Source organism: Phasianus colchicus, chromosome Z (genome assembly GCF_987193195.1).
Source record: "Phasianus colchicus chromosome Z, bPhaCol1.hap1.1, whole genome shotgun sequence".
In the NCBI taxonomy this organism is placed as follows: Eukaryota; Metazoa; Chordata; class Aves; order Galliformes; family Phasianidae; genus Phasianus; species Phasianus colchicus.
In genome coordinates, this window is record NC_143476.1 from 8,560,039 (window position 1) to 8,579,560 (window position 19,522).

Sequence of the window (19,522 nt, forward strand, 5' to 3'; positions counted from 1 at the left end):
GAAGAGCTGGAGCACACAGGTGATGTACATTCCACTTGTGAACATTCCTGCAATTCCAGAGAGCGTGCGCCTGTTCCAATCACTGCTGCACAGATTAAAAACTGATTGCAGATGAGCTGTTTTGGTATGGGGTTCTTGCCAACGGTCTGCAGTGGCTGTGTGATTCCTCGGGGAGTTGCTCTCCAGCCCAAAGGTCATGTCCTAAGTCGACCAGATCCCGTTTGTGTCCAGAAATGGCTGACAACAGATCAGCTGCTGGTCAAGTTTCTAACAGCACACTGGCCTTGCTCCAGTGTCTGTGTCATCAGCCCCAGCACATACGGTGCACCTCTTCAAGGCTTTGCAACACTGAGACTCTGCACTTGGGCTCCAGACATCCTGCTGCACCAAGAGGTTATTCTAGCTTTGGTATCTTGCAACTTTGTATATAACTACATCACTGTAACCATAAATGTCTAGGAGCATGGAGATGGAGAAATTAATCTTCCTGTAATTCTCTGTACTGCAGCCCTGTGGTTGTCAACACCTAATGCAATATTGAAATTTCAGTTGAGAAATTGAAAGCTGTCCCTAACAAAAAAACATCTGGATTTGTTATTGAAATTACACTGAGGATCAAGAAATCCAAATGCTTCTAGCATAACCACGATTATAGGCAGTGTTTAAGACAAGCTCTTACAGGAAAACCATGAACACAAGGCTAAAGAGAGACTAAGTGATGCACTCTGCAGGAATACTCAGGGAAGTCTTCACAGTGCAGGAGTCTGATCTGATTACAGATGCTGTGCTTTAAGTACCCCTTATCATATCTTTTTTTTCACTGTTGTGCAGGGGTTGGACTCAGTGATCTCTGGAGGCTGGAGATGCTGTTTGCTCATGGAAGATGGAAGATGGAGAGAGGAAAAGCAAGTCCAAGGCATGCTGTGCATAGCCACCACATGGCATCTGCACCATTTCCCCCTGCACAAAGGAGGAGCTGCTCACAAGCTTGGCCTGGGCCAGGGAAGGGAGCAGACAAGCATCTGGACCGACCCCAAACGAGCTGGTTCTGCAGGTTGGGTGTCTTCTGCTGCTTGTCTCACATCCTGCTGCTCAGCGGTAGATTTGTTCCTGCTCAGTGCTAACAGGAAACTCACACAGCATTTCTGTTTCAGCTGTGCCAACGCTTTCATCCCTTGCTGCTTGGATGGGGCGTTTGAAGAATGATGCCTGTGCTGATGTCCAGCCAGGCTTTGGGGATGAGTCTCCACACCAGGGTCCGTCTGACAGGACTGAGGGTTGGGGATCCAGCCAGGTCGAGTCCAGCGTGCTTTGCTCTTGTTCTTAGTGCTTTTTTTGCTCAGGAGGGCAGGAGGTGAACCTCGTGAACCCATGCCTGCAGACAGGGTTTGCAGAGAAAGAGGTCCTGCAGGCCTTGTGTGACAGCCACGGAGCTGCAGCGAGGCTGCATCAGTGTAAAACACCAGAGATCCACGGAGGTGTGAAGGGGAGCTGTGGGCTGCAGTCACGCAGGAAGGGATGTGCATGCTCGGGGTTTGGTTGTTGTGTGTGTGTTAAGTGACTGTGATACCACTGCTGGGTCAGTGTGAGTGTACGGAACAAGTGTGACAGCCTTTTTGATGGAGCCCTGTGAAAGGAGTCCTATGGACTTGAGATCCAACTATCAGCCTGTGGGCATCATCCAGGAGTTGGGGTAGGGGATGAGGCAAGGGAAGTTGGGCTAAGAAAGGGATAAAGCAGTCTGGCAGTAGTTCTGTGTTTCTCCCATCTCCTGCTTTATTTCCTTCCAGGTGAAATAGATGGGTGCTGCAACATGCCCTTGAATGTAACAAAAGCCACTCTAGTGTGGATTTGACATGGGCCCAGCACTGCAAGGTACGCTGCTGGGAGGAAGCGTCCATCTGGCTGAGGGCAGGAAGGCCCTCCAGAGGGATGCACTGAGGCCAGTTGTGCGAGGCTCAACAAGAGCAAGCGCCAGGTCCTGCGCTTTGGTCATGACGACCCCGTGCCAGCTTCTCCAGGATTTGGCTGGGGTAGAATTCCAAGCAGCCCCTGATTCCAGAACGTTGGGCTGGGCTGTTGGAATCTTCTGCCCTTGGGACTGGTCTTGCCTCCCCACCCTGTCCGTCGTGGTGGAGCAGCCTGGTGGCCCTCAGTGATGTCATAAGGGCTAGAATGAGGGGAGGAGCAGTGCGTGCTGCGTCCCTTCATTGGAGCGCTGGAGCTCTGACTGAGCAGCTCGCTTGTTGCACTTGTGCACCGACTGCGTCCCTTTGTCTTCACACCGTCCTGTGCAGCACCTTATAGGTAAGCTGAGACAGTGTGGGAGAGACGGGGGGACAGTGAGTGCTGAGAACTGCTGGCTGGCGGAGCTCATAGGATCACATTATCTCCATCAGCAGAGGGGTGGCCATGAGGGACAGGGAGGTGATCGTCCCCCCCTGCTCTGCTCTTGTGAGGCCCCAGCTGCAGTACAGTGTCCAGAAAGACAGGGAGCTGTTGGAGAGGGTCCAGAGGCGAGCCACAGAGATGATCAGGGGACTGGAGCACCTCCCCTGCAAAGACAGGCTGAGGGAGCTGGGCTTGTTCAGCCTGGAGAAAAGAAGGCAGTGGGGTGACCTCATGGCAGCCTTCAGTACCTAAAGGGAGCCTAAAAAGAGGAGGGGAATCAACTCTTTGAAAGGGTAGATACCAGCAGGACAAGGGGAAATGGTTTTAAGTTGAAAACTTAACTCATTAAGTTGAGGGAGGGCAGATTTTGGATTTTCCCTCGTAGTCTGCTAAACCGTGGAAGCAAACTGACCTGCTCTTTCTCTCTCCTCTCTCCACCCTCTGCCTGCTACCCTGCTGCAGCTTTTGCTCGTGGAAGATCAGAGCAAAGTGACAAGGAACGGCTGCGGATTCGTGAGATTTCTCTCCCTCGTTCTGATCTCTTGCCAGGTACCTGCCATGGTTTGTCCCCCCACATGCTTTAGCAGCCCGTGACGCCCCGTGTTTAGTAACACAGCCTCATCCAGCTTTGATGGGACACTGGTCACGTGTGGGTTTTCTCCACGTGCTCTGCAGCTCAGCCCTCAGAAGGATGCTGTCTGTGGTGCTGTGACCAGCTGGTCTACAGGAAACCAATCCCTTAGGCACAGAGTCCCAGCCCCAGCTTGTGCAGAGCTGCACAGCATCACCAGGGACACCAGCAGGCGTGCTTGGGCTGTGTGAGTGTGCCCGACAGCTGTAGGGAGCACAGCAGAGATGTGAACAGAGAAAATAAAAGTGTGTTTCTTTTCAGTTCCAGCTTGTCACACCTACGCTGATGGCCGTGGCATGCAGCGAGATCAGCTGTGGGCCTGACCTGGCATGGACAGAGGTAGAGTATGAAGCTCTGATTGGTCTTTGTTCCCTGACTGCAGCCAGCAGAGTGAGCCGCAGATGTGCTCTCCTGCTTTCCAAGAGAGCTCCTCTGTGGCAAGACAGTAGTGCAAGCGTGGCAAGTTTATCAAAGTACCAGAGCCATCTCGGCTGTGGTGTTTGTCCTCTACTGACTTTTCCCTTGAAATGGCTGCAGAAACAACAATCATTCTCTGCTCTGTTTGGCCTCGCTGTTGGTTGGACTGCTCAAGAGAGCTGCTTGGTGCTTGCAATGGCACTGTTTGCACCTTGTAACTGCAGCCGTAGCTTTGGTTTCCCTCTTCACGGTCTCCTAGCATCTTAAACTGCCAGCCTTCCTGCACAAAGAGCGCAGGAAAGGAGGGGGCAAAATGGACAAGGCCACCTGTCTGCGTCAATGCCATTGCTGATTAGTCTGGATGGGGAGAGATGCATCTTTGCTGGCGTGTGCCTGCTGCACACCAGGGAGAGAAACAGCCGTTATTAGACTTGCAGTTCCTTCTGAAGTGCCCATGATAAGGACCGAGTGCATTTCCTGCAGCTTGCTCTGCAGATGTGCTCCTCACCTTGAAATCCTCCTTGTTGGTTCCCAGCTCCTCACCGTGGCCTGTGCTCTCTGTTTCAGACTGAGAACAAGGGGAAGCCCCTGCTGGACCATGGGGAGACAGCTGTGAACATTCCAGCTATTGCTGCTGCCCATGTCGTTAAGAGATACGTTGCCCAGGCAGCGGATGAACTCTCCTTTGAGGTAAGCAGTTCAAGGCGTTCCTTGTTGTTCAATTTTACAATGGCAAATGCCTTCAGAGCTGCACTGGTGCAAGTGCTCTCATGCTCGGCCATGTTTGGCAGTGCAGAAGAATGCAGACATTTGAGCTGTGCTTTCCTCCCAGCCGTGCTGAAGCTGGGATTGACGTTGCAATCTCTTGCAGGTGGGAGACATCATCTGTGTCATCGACATGCCACCAAAGGAGCTGACCCCCTGGTGGAGAGGCAAGCTCGGCTTCCAGGTAGGCACAAGCTTCAGACTGGAGAGTGCAACTGCAGTAAAGGCAGGAATCTCAGCTTATAGCTGCTCTGCCTGCACAGGATGCCTAATGGACATAAACAGTTTCCCTGTGTCGGTGTCAGGGGACCTTGCCGTTGGCTGCAAATGTTGAAAAATTATTACCTTTATGCTTTGAACTATGGCCATTTTCTGCTGGATAGTCTTATGGAACGTCAGGCAAGCACGTTCCGAGGGAAATGTTATGTGGCTTTTGGTTTAACAGTTCAGACCTGAGAAGTGCTGCATGCAATAGTTGGCTTCTCTTCTTGTTACAGGTTGGATTTTTCCCAGGGGAGTGTGTGGAACTCATTAATAAGAACATTCCTGAGGCACTCATCAACTCAGTGCCAAAGCCAGGTAGGGATGTTACATTTGATGGTGTGGGGAAGCAAAATGAAGTCTTTTTGGGGGTGCGTTCCATGTTTAGTACCTCCTTTATCCATCCCACATTGTCCTCTGGGTTGATGATCCTTCATGCACACCATGGGGCAGAGATTTGGCCCAATCCTCCTGTGTTTATGATTGGACTTGGGGAAACTATAGAATCTTCATAGAATGGCTTGGGATGGAAGGGACCTCAGGGATCATCATGCTCCAACCCTCCTGCCTCAGGATGGTCTCCCAGCTCCCACATTTAATGTGAGACTAGATCAGGCTGCCCAGGGCCCCATCCAACCTGGCCTTGGGCTCCTCCAGAGATGGGGAAAATCCCTTTTAGTATGTACTGGTTGGTAATGTTCTTCCCGTTCTGACGTGCTCTGTAGAATGTGCTGTGCTCGGCCTCGTCCAACGGAGCCAAACCTGAAATGACCCGGTTTCTTCCTTTTGTTGTGCAGTGCCCAAGAAACGCAGCAAGATCCTCACCTTCCTTCGTTCCTTGGTGAAGGCCCGCCCAAAGAAACCGACCGAGCGGGAGGTGGAGAAGGAAAGGGTGTTTGGCGGTGACCTGGGAGAGCATCTTCTCCACTCCGGTCGTGATGGTAAGGAGCTGCCCATTCCTGAGATCTTCCTCTGCTGGGCATCTAAAGAAGATGAAAGGGAGCTCATATCTAGCAGGGGGCAGGCTGATAGCAGTGGAGACACGTGTAAAGGGAGTTGATGGCTGAAGGATAAAGTGAGGCGGATGCTCCTAAGAGACAATCACATCTGTATTTGCTTCAGCCAAGCCTGGCTGGGCTTAGTGGATGGGATGTGAAGCACAGTCTGCAGCACGATTGAATCAGGAGCTCCACTGACGGCTGGCACGTGTTCTTCAGTCCCCCAGGTCCTCCAGAGCTGCGCTGAGTTCATTGAGCAGCACGGCGTGGTGCAGGGGATATACCGCCTGTCCGGCGTCGCGTCCAACATCCAGAGACTGCGGTAAGAGTGCTGCGACTGACACAGCCTGAGTGCATCTGGTGTGGCTTTGGGCTTGCCTTCCTCTCGCTCAACTGGGTTTGCGTCCCTCTCTCCAGGCAGGAATTTGAGTCGGAGCAGATTCCTGAGCTCACCGTCCGGGACATTCACAGCGTGAGCTCCCTCTGCAAGATGTACTTCAGGGAGCTCCCGAACCCTCTGCTCACCCACCAGCTGTACGGCAAGTTCTCGGTAAGCACAAGGCCACGTCTTTCATTTCCCTCTTCCTGGGCCTCTTGGCAGATGGCTGCAGCAGTGCCCCAGCTCGGAGGCCCTTTTGCTGTCAGCCCCACGAGGTTTACTCGCAGTGGTGTACTAGCCTGATTGGTGTCTCGCTCCCTTTCTGCACTACTCCAGGATGCTGTTGGTGCCGCTACAGAGGAGGAGCGGCTGCTCAGAATGCAGGCCGTCATCCAGCAGCTGCCCGCTCCTCACTACAGGTCAGTGCTGCCCTCAGCCTGCTGAGCTCAGCCCTGCTGCATTGCAGAGGGCAACGATGCGGTTCCAGGCTCTGTCTCACGCCGGCAACACGATGCCTGTGTATGCTGAAGGGTTGAAGGCTCCATGGGGTTACTTTATGGGGTCAGTTCCTGGGCACGGGGGCACGCTTGGTGCAGCTGATGGCTGCGGCTGTGCTGTGCTGGGGCTTGGTGCTGCAGCGTGGCACTCAGTCAAGTTGGATCTACTTCATCTTCGGTGACAGTAGCAATCACAAGAAGTAGCATGAATGGAGGTTTGCTTTCTGAATTGCAGCACGGCATGCTCGTTGGTGCTGAACGTTTGCCTCTCTTGTTTTCCAGGACACTGGAGTTCCTGATGAGACACTTGGCGTGTCTGGCTGGGAGCTCCACCATCACAAACATGCACGCCAAGAACCTAGCCATTGTGTGGGCTCCAAACCTCTTAAGGTAAACTTCTGGTTCTGTTTCAACACTTCCTCTGTTCTCCAGTTAAGAAAAACAGTCCTCTCTTTTTCTCCATCAAATGTGCTCTTCTCCTGTAAAATCTGTGGCTGACAGAAGCGCAGGAGCCTGGGCTGTTCTCCAACCCCACGGGCACAATGTCTAGGTGACAATTTCTGCAGTCTTGTTGAGATGGGACTGACGTGTCCTTGATCATCCAGGGGAATTTCTGCAGTGGCATCACTGATTGCCCACTGCGGAAGTCTCCAGAGCCTCAGCTGACAGCTTTTGGCTGCAACAATTCAGACTCGGGGAAACGGTCTTGGAGAAATGACTTCTAAAATCTGCCTTTTCTACAGATCACAGCAGAACGAGTCTGCCTGCGCCAGCGGAAGAGCTGCCTGCATGGAGCTGCAGACGCAGTCGGATGTGGTGGAATTTCTCATCAACCACACAGACGTCCTCTTCTGCTCCAAATCCGGAGCAGACATCGCAGATGCAGCAGGTGAGTGTCTTCCTCCATTAGCTTGATCTTGACCTGACACCTTGACCAAATGCAGGCCTTCTCCAGGACCTTTGAGATACCCTTTTACCATCAAGGGGACAGCAGACCTCTGGGCTTCCATTAGGGTATGGCATCCTGTTGCTGGATGCTGAGAATGTCCAAGCCCAAATTTCACAAGGAGGAAACTGTCATTATTATGGTTTGCATGTAGGAAAAGCTTGATGCAAGTGTGGCAGCGAAGCTTTCTCAGTTCCCTGCCCCCATTTCCTTGGGTTTTTCCTTGCCTATTTTGATACAGTAAGCTGCTCTTAATGATGACCGTGTCCTTTGCCATAAACACACCTCTGCCCACATGGTTATTTTGAGCTCCTCTTCTTCCAGTGGCTCGGATAAGCAAGCCTGAGAAAAATACAGCACCTCCCCCAGAACTGTGGTGGCTGTGCTGCTTCTTTCTGATCCTCGCTCTTACCTGTGGTTTTCCCTGACAGGGCACAATTCTCTCCCAGGGCCCAAGTCTGTGGGAGTCTCTTCTGCTGCCACAAAGCTGCTCAGCCTGGAGGAGGCACAGGCACAGAGGCGAGGCCACAGCAGCTCTCCTGTTGTGACAGAGAGCAGCCAGGACATTGAAGTGGAAGAAAGCCCTGCAGCTGGGCAGGGCAAATTCCACACCGTCATCGACTTTCCATCTGACAGGTAAAGAGGACTTTCTTTTCCAGCACCTAGCATCATTGTTTGGGTGGGTTTTTCTGTTTTTCTGCAGAAACCAGGCAGTGCTAGGAACAAGCAACTGCTGCCAAGAGCTCAGTGCAGCTCTTCCCTCACCCTGCACCACGCACGACTCACAGCATTGGCTGTTTTTTCTCTCCAGGCAAAATCCACCCAGCAAGAAGGAGGAATCGCCAGCTAGCAGTTGGTGTTGCTGCTTCAGCCTCAGAAAGCCATCCTCTGGCAGCAAACGCCAACTGCAGCGCAATGCCAGGCAGCCCTCAGAAACAGCAGTGGTAGTCCTGGCAGGTAAGGGTGCAAATGCAGCTTCCAAATCCCTGCTTTTCAGGAACATAGAATTCAAGCTTGCAGTGCACTTCTATCTCCTTCTGGCATTCCAGCCCCTGCCTAGCATCTTCACCCCTGATCAAGAACCACTGTCGTAATTCAGCTTGTGAAAGTTTGTCACTAAGCCCTGTGTATCCTTTCTAGGTGAATCGAGCCCTTGCCAACCCACAAGATCCAGGGCAAGTAGCAAGGATGCTCTCTGTGCTTCGATCACTGGAGAGCTCTTAGGAAGCACAAATTCCTGCAGTTCCAACAGCAGCCTTCCATCTAACAACAGTAATGGAGAGAAGGAGCTCATCGAAGTCCATGCTCTCATTACACCTGGCTCTGCTGAAGTTGCTGACCTGAGCCTCCCAGACACCACAGTCACAAGTGTGGTCTGTCACCCAGTGTCTCTGCAGTGCAGCCCATCCCAAGAGCAGTGTGAGTGCCCCGACAGCAGCACCTCCATGCAGGAGCAGGTCAGTGTCAGTGAAGAGGAGCAGAGCCTCTTGCAGGAGGACTTTCAATCAGGCCTCCAGTCCCAGGCACCGGACAGCAGCACTGAGAGCTCTGAGCCACTCTCTCCATGACAAGACAGGATGAGTCCCATCTTCACCGTGGACCTCTCACACCCTCCTGTCCTTTATATAATAATAAAAGCACACTCGTGCTCAATCAACGCCTTGACTGCCTCCAGTGCCTTCATTCAAACAGATTGGGATGAATGCAGCCCACAGCAAGGCACCCCAGCTAGCCATGCTGTGGCCGTGGGGTGCGTGCAGCACAGCTCTAGGGTTGTTCCTGTTTTGTCTGGCTTTGGGATGTCTGCAGGGGGAGCTCTGCTACCATTTGGCATGGTAGCAAATAATCTCTCGCATCCTGGATGCTGCTCATGATACTCCCAAGCTTCCTGGCTGTGGCTTTGTGATCCTTTCCAGGGCTTTCTGATGCATTTCCATGCCTTGGCCTCTCCTTAACACCTCTCTCCTCCCATCATGTCCTTTCCTGGCTCCCATCTACGAACTGGCCGTGCAGATCATCTCCAGACCTGTCATCAGCACACTGCGGCAGGAGAAGCTCCCCCTGGCCAACGTCAGGCAGTACTGCTTGGTCTGCAGCTCAGTGGCCATTTCCCTTTTAGGCGGCTCCTGCAGAAGAATCAAGCAGCAGAACCTTTTGCTCACCCTGCAGCACACAAATGCTATGAAAGCAGAAACAACCTGGGAATCTCTGGGTCTGCAAGACTTCACAGACACTCACTGACTGTGTCTGATGGCTCCCTCCCATCCTTGGTTTCCTTCTCCCCTTCTCCTCGTCTGATCCCACTGCTGAGCCATGATCAAGCTGCCCAGTGTGGCAGAGCATCGTGCAGAGCCGTGCTGGCACCTCCTCCCCTTCCTCTGCTGCAGCTCAGCGTGCAACCTGAGCAAGTTTTTTTCTGAGAAAGTGACCGGCTCTTTTCCATCCCTTTGCCCCTACAAACAGTTGTCCAGAGGATCTCGTCCAAGAATTCCTGGAACAGCCTGCAGCTGGCTCTCCTGAAGTTCAGGCTCCTGCCTTTGCTTCCTGCCAGGCCCGCATTCCTTGAGATCACAAACTGAAGGAGGGCATGGTCACTGCAGCCCTGACCGCCTCCTGTCGTAACCCCTGGTGTGCACCATGTCCAGCAATGCTTCCCTTCTGCTTGCTGTGCCCAATGCCTGCACCACAGAGTGATTCTCACTGCACTCCAGGAGTCTGTCAGATTGCTTGCAGCCAGCCATGCTGATTTCCCAGACTGACTGGAATCCCCCATCAGGATGAGAGTCAGTGAGTGCGATGCTTCTGCTGGCTGCAGTAAGCAGCTCCCACCAACAGGCTCTCTTTCCAGGCGGCTGTAGCAGACCCTCACCTCCAGAAGCCCTGCACTGCTGCACTTCCTAATTTTACCCACAAGTTCACAACCTGCTCATGGCTCTTCTGAGTTCTTTGCACTCAACTTCTCATCATAGAGGGCAAATCCCTTGCCTTCCAGAATTCCATAGTATCAATTGTGTCTGCTAATGTCAGGATTTTTTTTCTTTCTTTTTCCATTTTCTAGGTAGGAAAATGAATTTCTGAGCCAGGAGAAGCAGAAGTGAAACAGTCTTCCTGGCACTGCTCAGGTTGCAGGAGTTGCCAAGTGCTCCTCAGGTAATGTGTGCTGAAGAGCTGACCTTGGTGGCAGGGGCTGTGGCTGCATTTTGTGCCTGTCATGCGGGAATCCAAGAAAGCCTATTCAGAGCAGGAGCTGCAGAGCGAGATAAACATCACGAGAAGGTAAGGCTGAGAAGCAAGGCCACCTCCAGAAAGAAGAGAAAAACTGAGTCAAGTGAGCTGCGTGACGGCCGTGTGATGCTGACCATGATTGGAGGAAGAGCGCATGGCTGGGAATGACTGATGGCTCTGGTTGGATGGGTGCCTGTGTGCACAGAGGTAAGGAGTGTTTGTGGGATGTTTTGCTGGCATCTAACGGCTGTAAGGGGAAGTCAAGAGAGAAAACTTGTGAATGCATAGAAGGGATGTTAAAATCTGGAACAGACTGTTTGGATCAGTCACAGCTGAGTCCAGATTGCCACACTGTCAGAACCTGGGGCCTAGGATTTTCCTTTAAGAGTGCCAACTGTTTATTTTAAATGATAAAAAGTAACCTAGAAAAAAGCTTCCCTCCTTGCATTAGAATAAGGCATTGATATTTGATGTTTCTGTCTTTCCATTCCTTTAGCAGCCTGGGTGTTGATGCAGCTGCATGCATCTGCTGCCCTCCCCTTCTGTTTTGTGTAAAAGAACAGTAAAATATGCAATCAGTGTGAGATCTTTCTGAAGTATTTTACTTTATTTGCCCCTAGGCTGCAATGGCTGGGAAATGGCAGTGTCACCCAGGAGCCCACACGGCGACCTGATGTCTCATTGTTGGGGTCTATTGGAAACCACCACGATGACAAAAGAATGCCTGGGATTCCTCCGGCCCAAATGCCAAACCTTGCACTTGGCTGTGCTGAACCTCATCAGGTTCACCCAGGCCCACCTCTCAAGTCTGCTGAGCTCAAACAGATGTCATTTTTCTCGTGTCCTTCCATTCCGAGTCCATCTGTTCCCCAAAGCAAAAGAATTTGGAGGGAACCACCGACAGTTATGTGAGCGATTTCAGCGTCTATTTCTGATCATGGCAACAACTTCAGAGGTCTCACTTAATTTACGGTGCCCGCTGTAATTCTGACCAAGGCTGCAGTTGCAGCTGACTTCCCAAGGCTGCAAGACGTGGTGGTGACACAGCCTTGTGCTTCTGCATTGGTGCTCATCCCACGTTTCCTTTCTCTGTCTCGCAGGTCAGCTCCTGCTGGAAGCAGATGGTATCCCAGTGTGAATGAAGGTCAGTGCAGGAGCAGCTGCTGATGGGAGGAAGGAAGTCCATGCTGAAGAGCTCTGAAGCATCTGCAGGTATGGTTCTGGAGGAGGCAGCAGTGATGTCGGAGGGCTCCCCAGCAGGAAGCTGTCTCATCCAAATGCTTGCTGAGTGGTTGGAAGGGAGCTTTCTGCATGACAGCAGCACCAGCTGCTTGCTTCAAATGCTGCAAAGACAAAGATTAGCACGAGTTCCAGTATCTACAGTATCATCACGAATCACGATAGGATTACAATGTGTCCTCATACAAACGCAGCCATTTCTCTCTGAGTCCAGAGGCTGTCCGGAAAGCATCTTTGAGGTCTCTCACACCAAACCACTGCTGTCCGTGTGGGATCTGACTCATTAGGGTATAGGGGTTAGGAACCACAGGCTGTCTTTTGAGAACGGGTTCAGTCATTTCCTTACATCTTGCACCAGCCGATACGTGCCGTCTGCCTTCCGTGCCGACAGGATTGGGGTGTTATAAGGCCACAGACAAGGTTCCAGAAGACCATCCTTAACCAGTGTCTGTGTTACAGCTTTTAGACCCACTCTCCCTTCTAAGGCTATGGGATATTGTTGCTGTTTCACAGCTCCACTCCCTCCTCGGGCAGTTATTTGTAAGGGAAAATTGTGAGTCCACCCCGATTTCCTTCCCCTGCCCACAGCTTTGGATTCATTTCTTCTTCATCACAGCTGTTAACACATTCATTGACACCTGACATCTGTTTCACAGACTTGCAGCTGTAATCCTCATTTAACTGTTAAATCTCTCCCCCATAAATCGGTCCCTGCTTCAGGCACAGAGAACAATTGCCCTGCAACTATTTTATCTTTCCATTTTAACTCTGTGGTCTCCAAGAGTGGAGCTGTCATTTCTGATCCCTCAGCCCCAGTTATGCACAACAGCCACATCCAGATACACGTCTGGTACCTCTGAACTAGCTAATGCTCTAGGATGGAATGTTGTTTCTGCAATGGCTATCAAATGTGGGATTGCTCTGAAGCAGTACAGCACCATGTGTTTTGTAATTTGCCCTTAGAAACAGTTTGAAAAAGTAGAAAGACTTTATTAGTATTAGTAAAAAGAAGTTATGATGTAAGTGATCAATTCTCACTTACAGAACTGTAATAGTTACAAATTGCATGGGTTTAGTATTAAGGACCAGAAAGCATGTTGTAAGGCCATTCTGTTTGGCTAGGAGAAGCTCAGCAAAAGAAAAACAGACTCCAAAGAAGCCAGGGCCTCCACACAAGGCCGAACTGACTCACTCTGTGGGCAGGTTGGGATGCAACAGGCAGGCATCAAGAGACTCCCCTCTGTCCTCCTTCCAAACTTCTCTCTCTTCAGGGATGAGCAGGTGTCCAGAAATAGTGGCCAAGTGTTGATAAGCAGCGGTCAGACGTTCAAAAATTAGCAGTATACCTGCTGAGCTAGCAACAATTGGTGTTTAGCCAGTCACACACACACACACAGAATGGCCCGGGTTGGAAGGGACCTCAAGGATAAGGAATCTCCAAATCCCTGCCACAGGCAGGGCAACCAACCTCTGTACCACTGCACATATGCACATTGCTGGATAGAAACAGCAGTGTGGGAAAAAACTGTATGCTGTGGATGCAAAGGGTGAATCAGAATGGCTTAACAGCTGTCCCACAAGGAAAAGCAATCTTAACTGCTGTACCATGCTCATGGCAGCAGCAATTCAGATGCCAGCAGCTGATGCCCACAAGGACAGCCAGCCTGGACTTATTTTCATTACATATCTTTGTCCTGATGTCCTTCTAGAAGCTGGAATATTTCACCATCTCAGCAAAAGAGGGCAGGAGGAGTCCAAGGTGAGGGCACACTCTCCCCTGTTTATCTGGCACTCAAAGAGAAAGAGAAGATGAAAACCAGATGTGTTTCCCTGCCCATGGCAAACACCAGCCTTTCCATCCTGACAGTCCTTCCTGACATCAGCAGCAACTGAAACAACATCCCACTCACGTTTGCCATGTCTGGCAGAGGTTGCAGCTCTTTCTATTGCATCCCTCTAGTTGTCAAGTCAAGAGCTCCTGTATCACACAAGGAAAAGCAATTTTTACCTGCTTTGCCATGCTCATGGCAGCAGCAATGCAGATGCCAGCTGCTGATGCCCACAAGGACAGCCAGCCTGGACTTATTTTCATTACATATCTTTGTCCTGATGTCCTTCTACAAGTTGGAACATTTCTCCATCTCAGCAGAAGAGAGCAGGAAGGCTCCAAGTTGCAGGCACACTCTCCTCTTTTTCTGGCACACAAAGAGAAAGAGAAGAGGAAAACCAGATGTGTTTCCCTGCCCATGGCAAACACCAGCCTTTCCATCCTTACAGTCCTTCCTGACATCAGCACTAATTGAAACAACATCCCACTCACCTTTGCCATGTCTGGCAGAGGTTGCAGCTCTTTCTATTCTATCCTTCTAGCTGTCAAGTCAAGAGCTCCTGTGTCACACAAGGAAAAGCAATCTTTTACCTGCTTTGCCATGCTCATGGCAGCAGCAATGCAGATGCCAGCAGCTGATGCCAACAAGGACAGCCAGCTTGCACTTATTTTCATTACATATCTTTGTCCTGATGTCTTTGTACAAGCTGGAACATTTCTCCCTCTGAGCAGCAGAGGGCAGGAGGGGTCCAAGGTTAGGGCACACTCTCCTCTTTTTCTGGCACACAAAGAGAAAGAGAAGATGAAAACCAGATGTGTTTCCCTGCCCATGGCAAACACCAGCCTTTCCATCCATACAGTCCTTCATGACATCAGCACTAACAGAAACAACATCCCACTCACCCTTGCCATGTCTAGCAGAGGTTGCAGCTCTTTCTATTCTATCCATCTAGCTGTCAAATCAAGAGCTCCTGTATCACACAAGGAAAAGCAATTTTTTACCTGCTGTGCCATGCTCATGGCAGCAGCAATGCAGATGCCAGCAGCTGATGCCCACAAGGACAGCCAGCCTGGACTTATTTTCATTACATATCTTTGTCCTGATGTCCTTCTAGAAGCTTGGACATTTCTCCCAGTGAGCAGCAGAGGGCAGGAGAGTTCCAAGGTTAGGGCATACTCTCCTCTATTTATCCAGCACTGAAAGAGAAAGAGAAAATGAAAACCAGATGTTTCCCTGCCCATGGCAAAACCAGACATTCCATCCTTACAGTCCTTCCTGACATCAGCACAACTGAAACAACATCCCACTCACCCTTGCCATGTCTGGCAGAGGTTGCAGCTCTTTCTATTCTATCCCTCTAGCTGTCAAGTCAAGAGCTCCTCTGTCACACAAGGAAAAGCAATCTTTTACCTGCTGTGCCATGCTCATGGCAGCAGCAATGCAGATGCCAGCAGCTGATGCCCACAAGGACAGCCAGCCTGGACTTATTTTCATTACATATCTTTGTCCTGATGTCCTTCTACAAGCTGGAACATTTCTCCATCTCAGCAGAAGAGAGCAGGAGGGCTCCAAGTTGCAGGCACACTCTCCTCTTTTTCTGGCACACAAAGAGAAAGAGAAGAGGAAAACCAGATGTGTTTCCCTGCCCATGGCAAACACCAGCCTTTCCATCCATACAGTCCTTCCTGACATCAGCACTAACTGAAACAACATCCCACTCACCTTTGCCATGTCTGGCAGAGGTTGCAGCTCTTTCTATTACATCCCTCTAGCTGTCATGTCAAGAGCTCCTGTGTCACACAAGGAAAAGCAATCTTTTACCTGCATTGCAATGCTCATGGCAGCAGCAATGCAGATGCCAGCAGCTGATGCCCACAAGGACAGCCAGCCTGGACTTATTTTCATTACATATCTTTGTCCTGATGTCCTTCTAGAAGCTTGGACATTTCTCCCTGTGAGCAGCAGAGGGCAGGAGAGTTCCAAGGTGAGGGCACGCTCTCCCCTGTTTATCTGGCACTCAAAGAGAAAGAGAAAATGAAAACCAGATGTGTTTCCCTGCCCATGGCAAACACCAGCCTTTCCATCCTTACAGTCCTTCCTGTCATCTGCACTAATTGAAACAACCATCCACTCACCTTTGCCATGTCTGCCTGAGGTTGCAGATCTTCCTATTGCATCCCTCTAGCTGTCAACTCAAGAGCTCCTGTGTCACACAAGGAAAAGCAATCTTTTACCTGCTGTGCCATGCTCAAGGCAGCAGCAATGCAGATGCCAGCAGCTGATGCCCACAAGGACAGCTAGCCTGGACTTATTTTCATTACATATCTTTGTCCTGATGTCCTTCTACAAGCTGGAACATTTCTCCATCTCAGCAGAAGAGAGCAGGAGGGCTCCAAGTTGCAGGCACACTCTCCTCTTTTTCTGGCACACAAAGAGAAAGAGAAGAGGAAAACCAGATGTGTTTCCCTGCCCATGGCAAACACCAGCCTTTCCATCCATACAGTCCTTCCTGACATCAGCACTAACTGAAACAACATCCCACTCACCTTTGCCATGTCTGGCAGAGGTTGCAGCTCTTTCTATTACATCCCTCTAGCTGTCATGTCAAGAGCTCCTGTGTCACACAAGGAAAAGCAATCTTTTACCTGCATTGCAATGCTCATGGCAGCAGCAATGCAGATGCCAGCAGCTGATGCCCACAAGGACAGCCAGCCTGGACTTATTTTCATTACATATCTTTGTCCTGATGTCCTTCTAGAAGCTTGGACATTTCTCCCTGTGAGCAGCAGAGGGCAGGAGAGTTCCAAGGTGAGGGCACGCTCTCCCCTGTTTATCTGGCACTCAAAGAGAAAGAGAAAATGAAAACCAGATGTGTTTCCCTGCCCATGGCAAACACCAGCCTTTCCATCCTTACAGTCCTTCCTGTCATCTGCACTAATTGAAACAACCATCCACTCACCTTTGCCATGTCTGCCTGAGGTTGCAGATCTTCCTATTGCATCCCTCTAGCTGTCAACTCAAGAGCTCCTGTGTCACACAAGGAAAAGCAATCTTTTACCTGCTGTGCCATGCTCAAGGCAGCAGCAATGCAGATGCCAGCAGCTGATGCCCACAAGGACAGCTAGCCTGGACTTATTTTCATTACATATCTTTGTCCTGATGTCCTTGTAGCAGCTGGAAATTTCTCCCTCTGAGCAGCAGAGGGCAGGAGAGTTCCAAGGTTAGGGCATACTCTCCTCTATTTATCCAGCACTGAAAGAGAAAGAGAAAATGAAAACCAGATGTTTCCCTGCCCATGGCAAAACCAGACATTCCACATTTACAGTCCTTCCTGACATCAGCACAACTGAAACAACATCCCACTCACCTTTGCCATGTCTGGCAGAGGTTGCAGCTCTTTCTATTGCATCCCTCTTGCTTTCAAGTCAAGAGTTCCTGTGTCACACAAGGAAAAGCAATCTTTTACCTGCTGTGCCATGCTCATGGCAGCAGCAATGCAGATGTCAGCAGCTGATGCCCACAAGGACAGCCAGCCTGGACTTATTTTCATATCATATCTTTGTCTTGATGTTTTTCTAGAAGCTGGGACATTTGTCCATCTCAGCAGAAGAGGGCAGGATAGTTCCAAGGTGAGGGCACACTCTTTTCTATTTATCTAGCACTGAAAGATTAAGACAAAATGAAAAGCAGATGTGTTTCCCTGCCCATGGCAAACACCAGCCTTTCCATCCTTACAGTCCTTCCTGCCATCAGCACTAATTGAAACAACATCCCACTCACCTTTGCCTAATCTGGCAGGGAGGTGATGCTCTTTCTATTATACCCCTCTGGCTTTGAATTCACCAGTGCTTGTGTCAGACAAGGAAATGCAACATTCCAGCTGTTCTGCCATTCCCATAGCAACAACTATGCAGATGTCAGCAGCTGATGCCCACAAGGACAGCCAACCTGGACTTATTTTCATTACATATCTTTGTCCTGAAGTCCTTCTAGAAGGTTGAACACTTCTCCATCTCTGCTGCAATGGTCAAAAAGGGTCCAAGTTTAGGGCACTCTCTCCTCATGGCCTCTTCCACTCAAAGAGAACATGAAAACCAGAAGTGTTTCTTTGCCCATGGCAGACACTAGGCTTTCCATCCTGACAGTCCTTCCTACAATCAGACGGAATTGAAACAACATCCCCCACATCTCTGTTTTGAACTTATTCATGCATGAATAATAATAATGAGAATTTTTCTGTAAATCTTATTTCTGCATGGAAACGATCTGATAACCACAGCTTTTTTCTCTAAAACAATCCAGGAAATTTGCATTGCTTATCTATGTACGCAAAGTATTTTTGCCATTCATCTCAAATATCAATACATCTGGCAAAATAAGATAGAAAAAGTATTTACAGACATTTTTGGACATAGATTACTTCTGCTCAAGTGGGAAAGAATCCCTAAGCTGCAATCATGAAATTCTTTTATCAGTTTCTCTGATTTAGCCAGTGTTACCAAAAGGGAAATAAGACACAGGCTTTTTATAGCAGCTGCCAATTTAAGAATGATAATAAGTTTTATTATTCTTGGCTAAGATCAAAGTCCCGCATTTCAGGATTATCTCCAGCTCATCAAGTATAATTAACAGTTTTGGATAGCCACATTATTATATAGCAATATTGTCTTCCTGCAAGGAATTTCATTGTTTTGACACATGCCACAGGTTGTTAATAGATTGCCTGATTACCATTTATTTTTTTTATTGGCTTATGATGACCACAGAAAATTATACAGCAGCACCATAAAAACTTTTAATCCTATCCCATGTATCTGCATTCATACGAAAATAATATTGGAAAGCATTGGTGAAACTAAGATTACAAAATAAAGCAGGGGACAATTTCAGTGAAAGCCTGCAGGTTTTACAGCTCTGCCCATTTCAAACCCCTGAAGACATCCACGGGTTTCCTGCTGTGGGACACAGGCACTCACCTGCAGCTCAGCACTGCCTGCTCATGCCTGCGCACACCTTCAGGCTGGAACCAAGGAAATCCTCAGCAAAGACATCAGTACACTTTTGTTAGGATGACTTTCCTAAAGAAGCATCAAATATTTCTTCACGAGAAATACTGCAAGTCCCTTTGACACTAGCCCTTATTTTAAATGTTTAGATTTGTGCTTCATTCAGGCGTGCTGTCACTCCCAAAAAGATTTTTATTCTTTTTCATTCTGAGGAACACAGTGATTTCTGCCTTGTTTACTGACTGTAGGCACAGCAATACTCCTGCACCTTCAGGGAAACAGCAAATCCATCTCTTTCACACCCTACTTCTATCAAGCTCATTCACCTTACAAGGTATTTATTGCAAGCAGCTCTTCCAAAAATGGAGATTAACAGAACCTGCAACCCAGGACACCTCAGTAAGCCAGTACTTTTCATCTCCTGAAGGGGTAGGTAGACACAGAGCTGGAACATCTTTTCCAGAGCTGTGTGATGCTGTCTCATCTGTGTTCCCTTACTGTTGACTCAGTGTCACTTCTTATCTAACCTGGTTGCATCCCAGCATTTCTGGTGCCAAAAATAAACTGACAGCTTTCATCACTAGTTAAAAGGAAACTGCAATAGGAAAAGCAATTTTTCTGATTTCTCTGTTGATCAGAGATGCTTCATGCAAGCCTGATGCGGTAGAAACAATATCAGCTTTAGAATGACAGTCATTAGAGCAGAATCCTTTCACTGATGAAATCCCACAGTCCTGATTCATACAACACTGACACTGGAGGACACAGTAGTTTAGATGAGAGCGCATTAAAAATGACTAAGTTAAGGTCTCAGCAAAGAGTGACAAGTATGAAAAAAAGAAGTTGCAGAAACTACTTCAGTTTGGCACTCTGGCATAAAGTATGACAACACACAACCTGGCTGTGCAGTTCCAGAAGCAGAAGAAAGCCGTCAACCA

General features: G+C 49.5%; 1 long non-coding RNA gene across 1 annotated transcript; it reads right to left on the reverse strand.

Annotated features, from left to right (window-relative positions):
* Positions 1–14,942: 14,942 nt before the first annotated feature.
* LOC149912408 (uncharacterized) lies at positions 14,943–16,826 on the reverse strand. The gene is made up of 3 exons (XR_016462077.1): positions 16,538–16,826; positions 15,714–15,999; positions 14,943–15,175 (listed from the first exon to the last, which is right to left on the reverse strand). It is a non-coding gene; the product is annotated as an uncharacterized LOC149912408 (long non-coding RNA).
* Between the last annotated feature and the right edge of the window lie 2,696 nt (positions 16,827–19,522).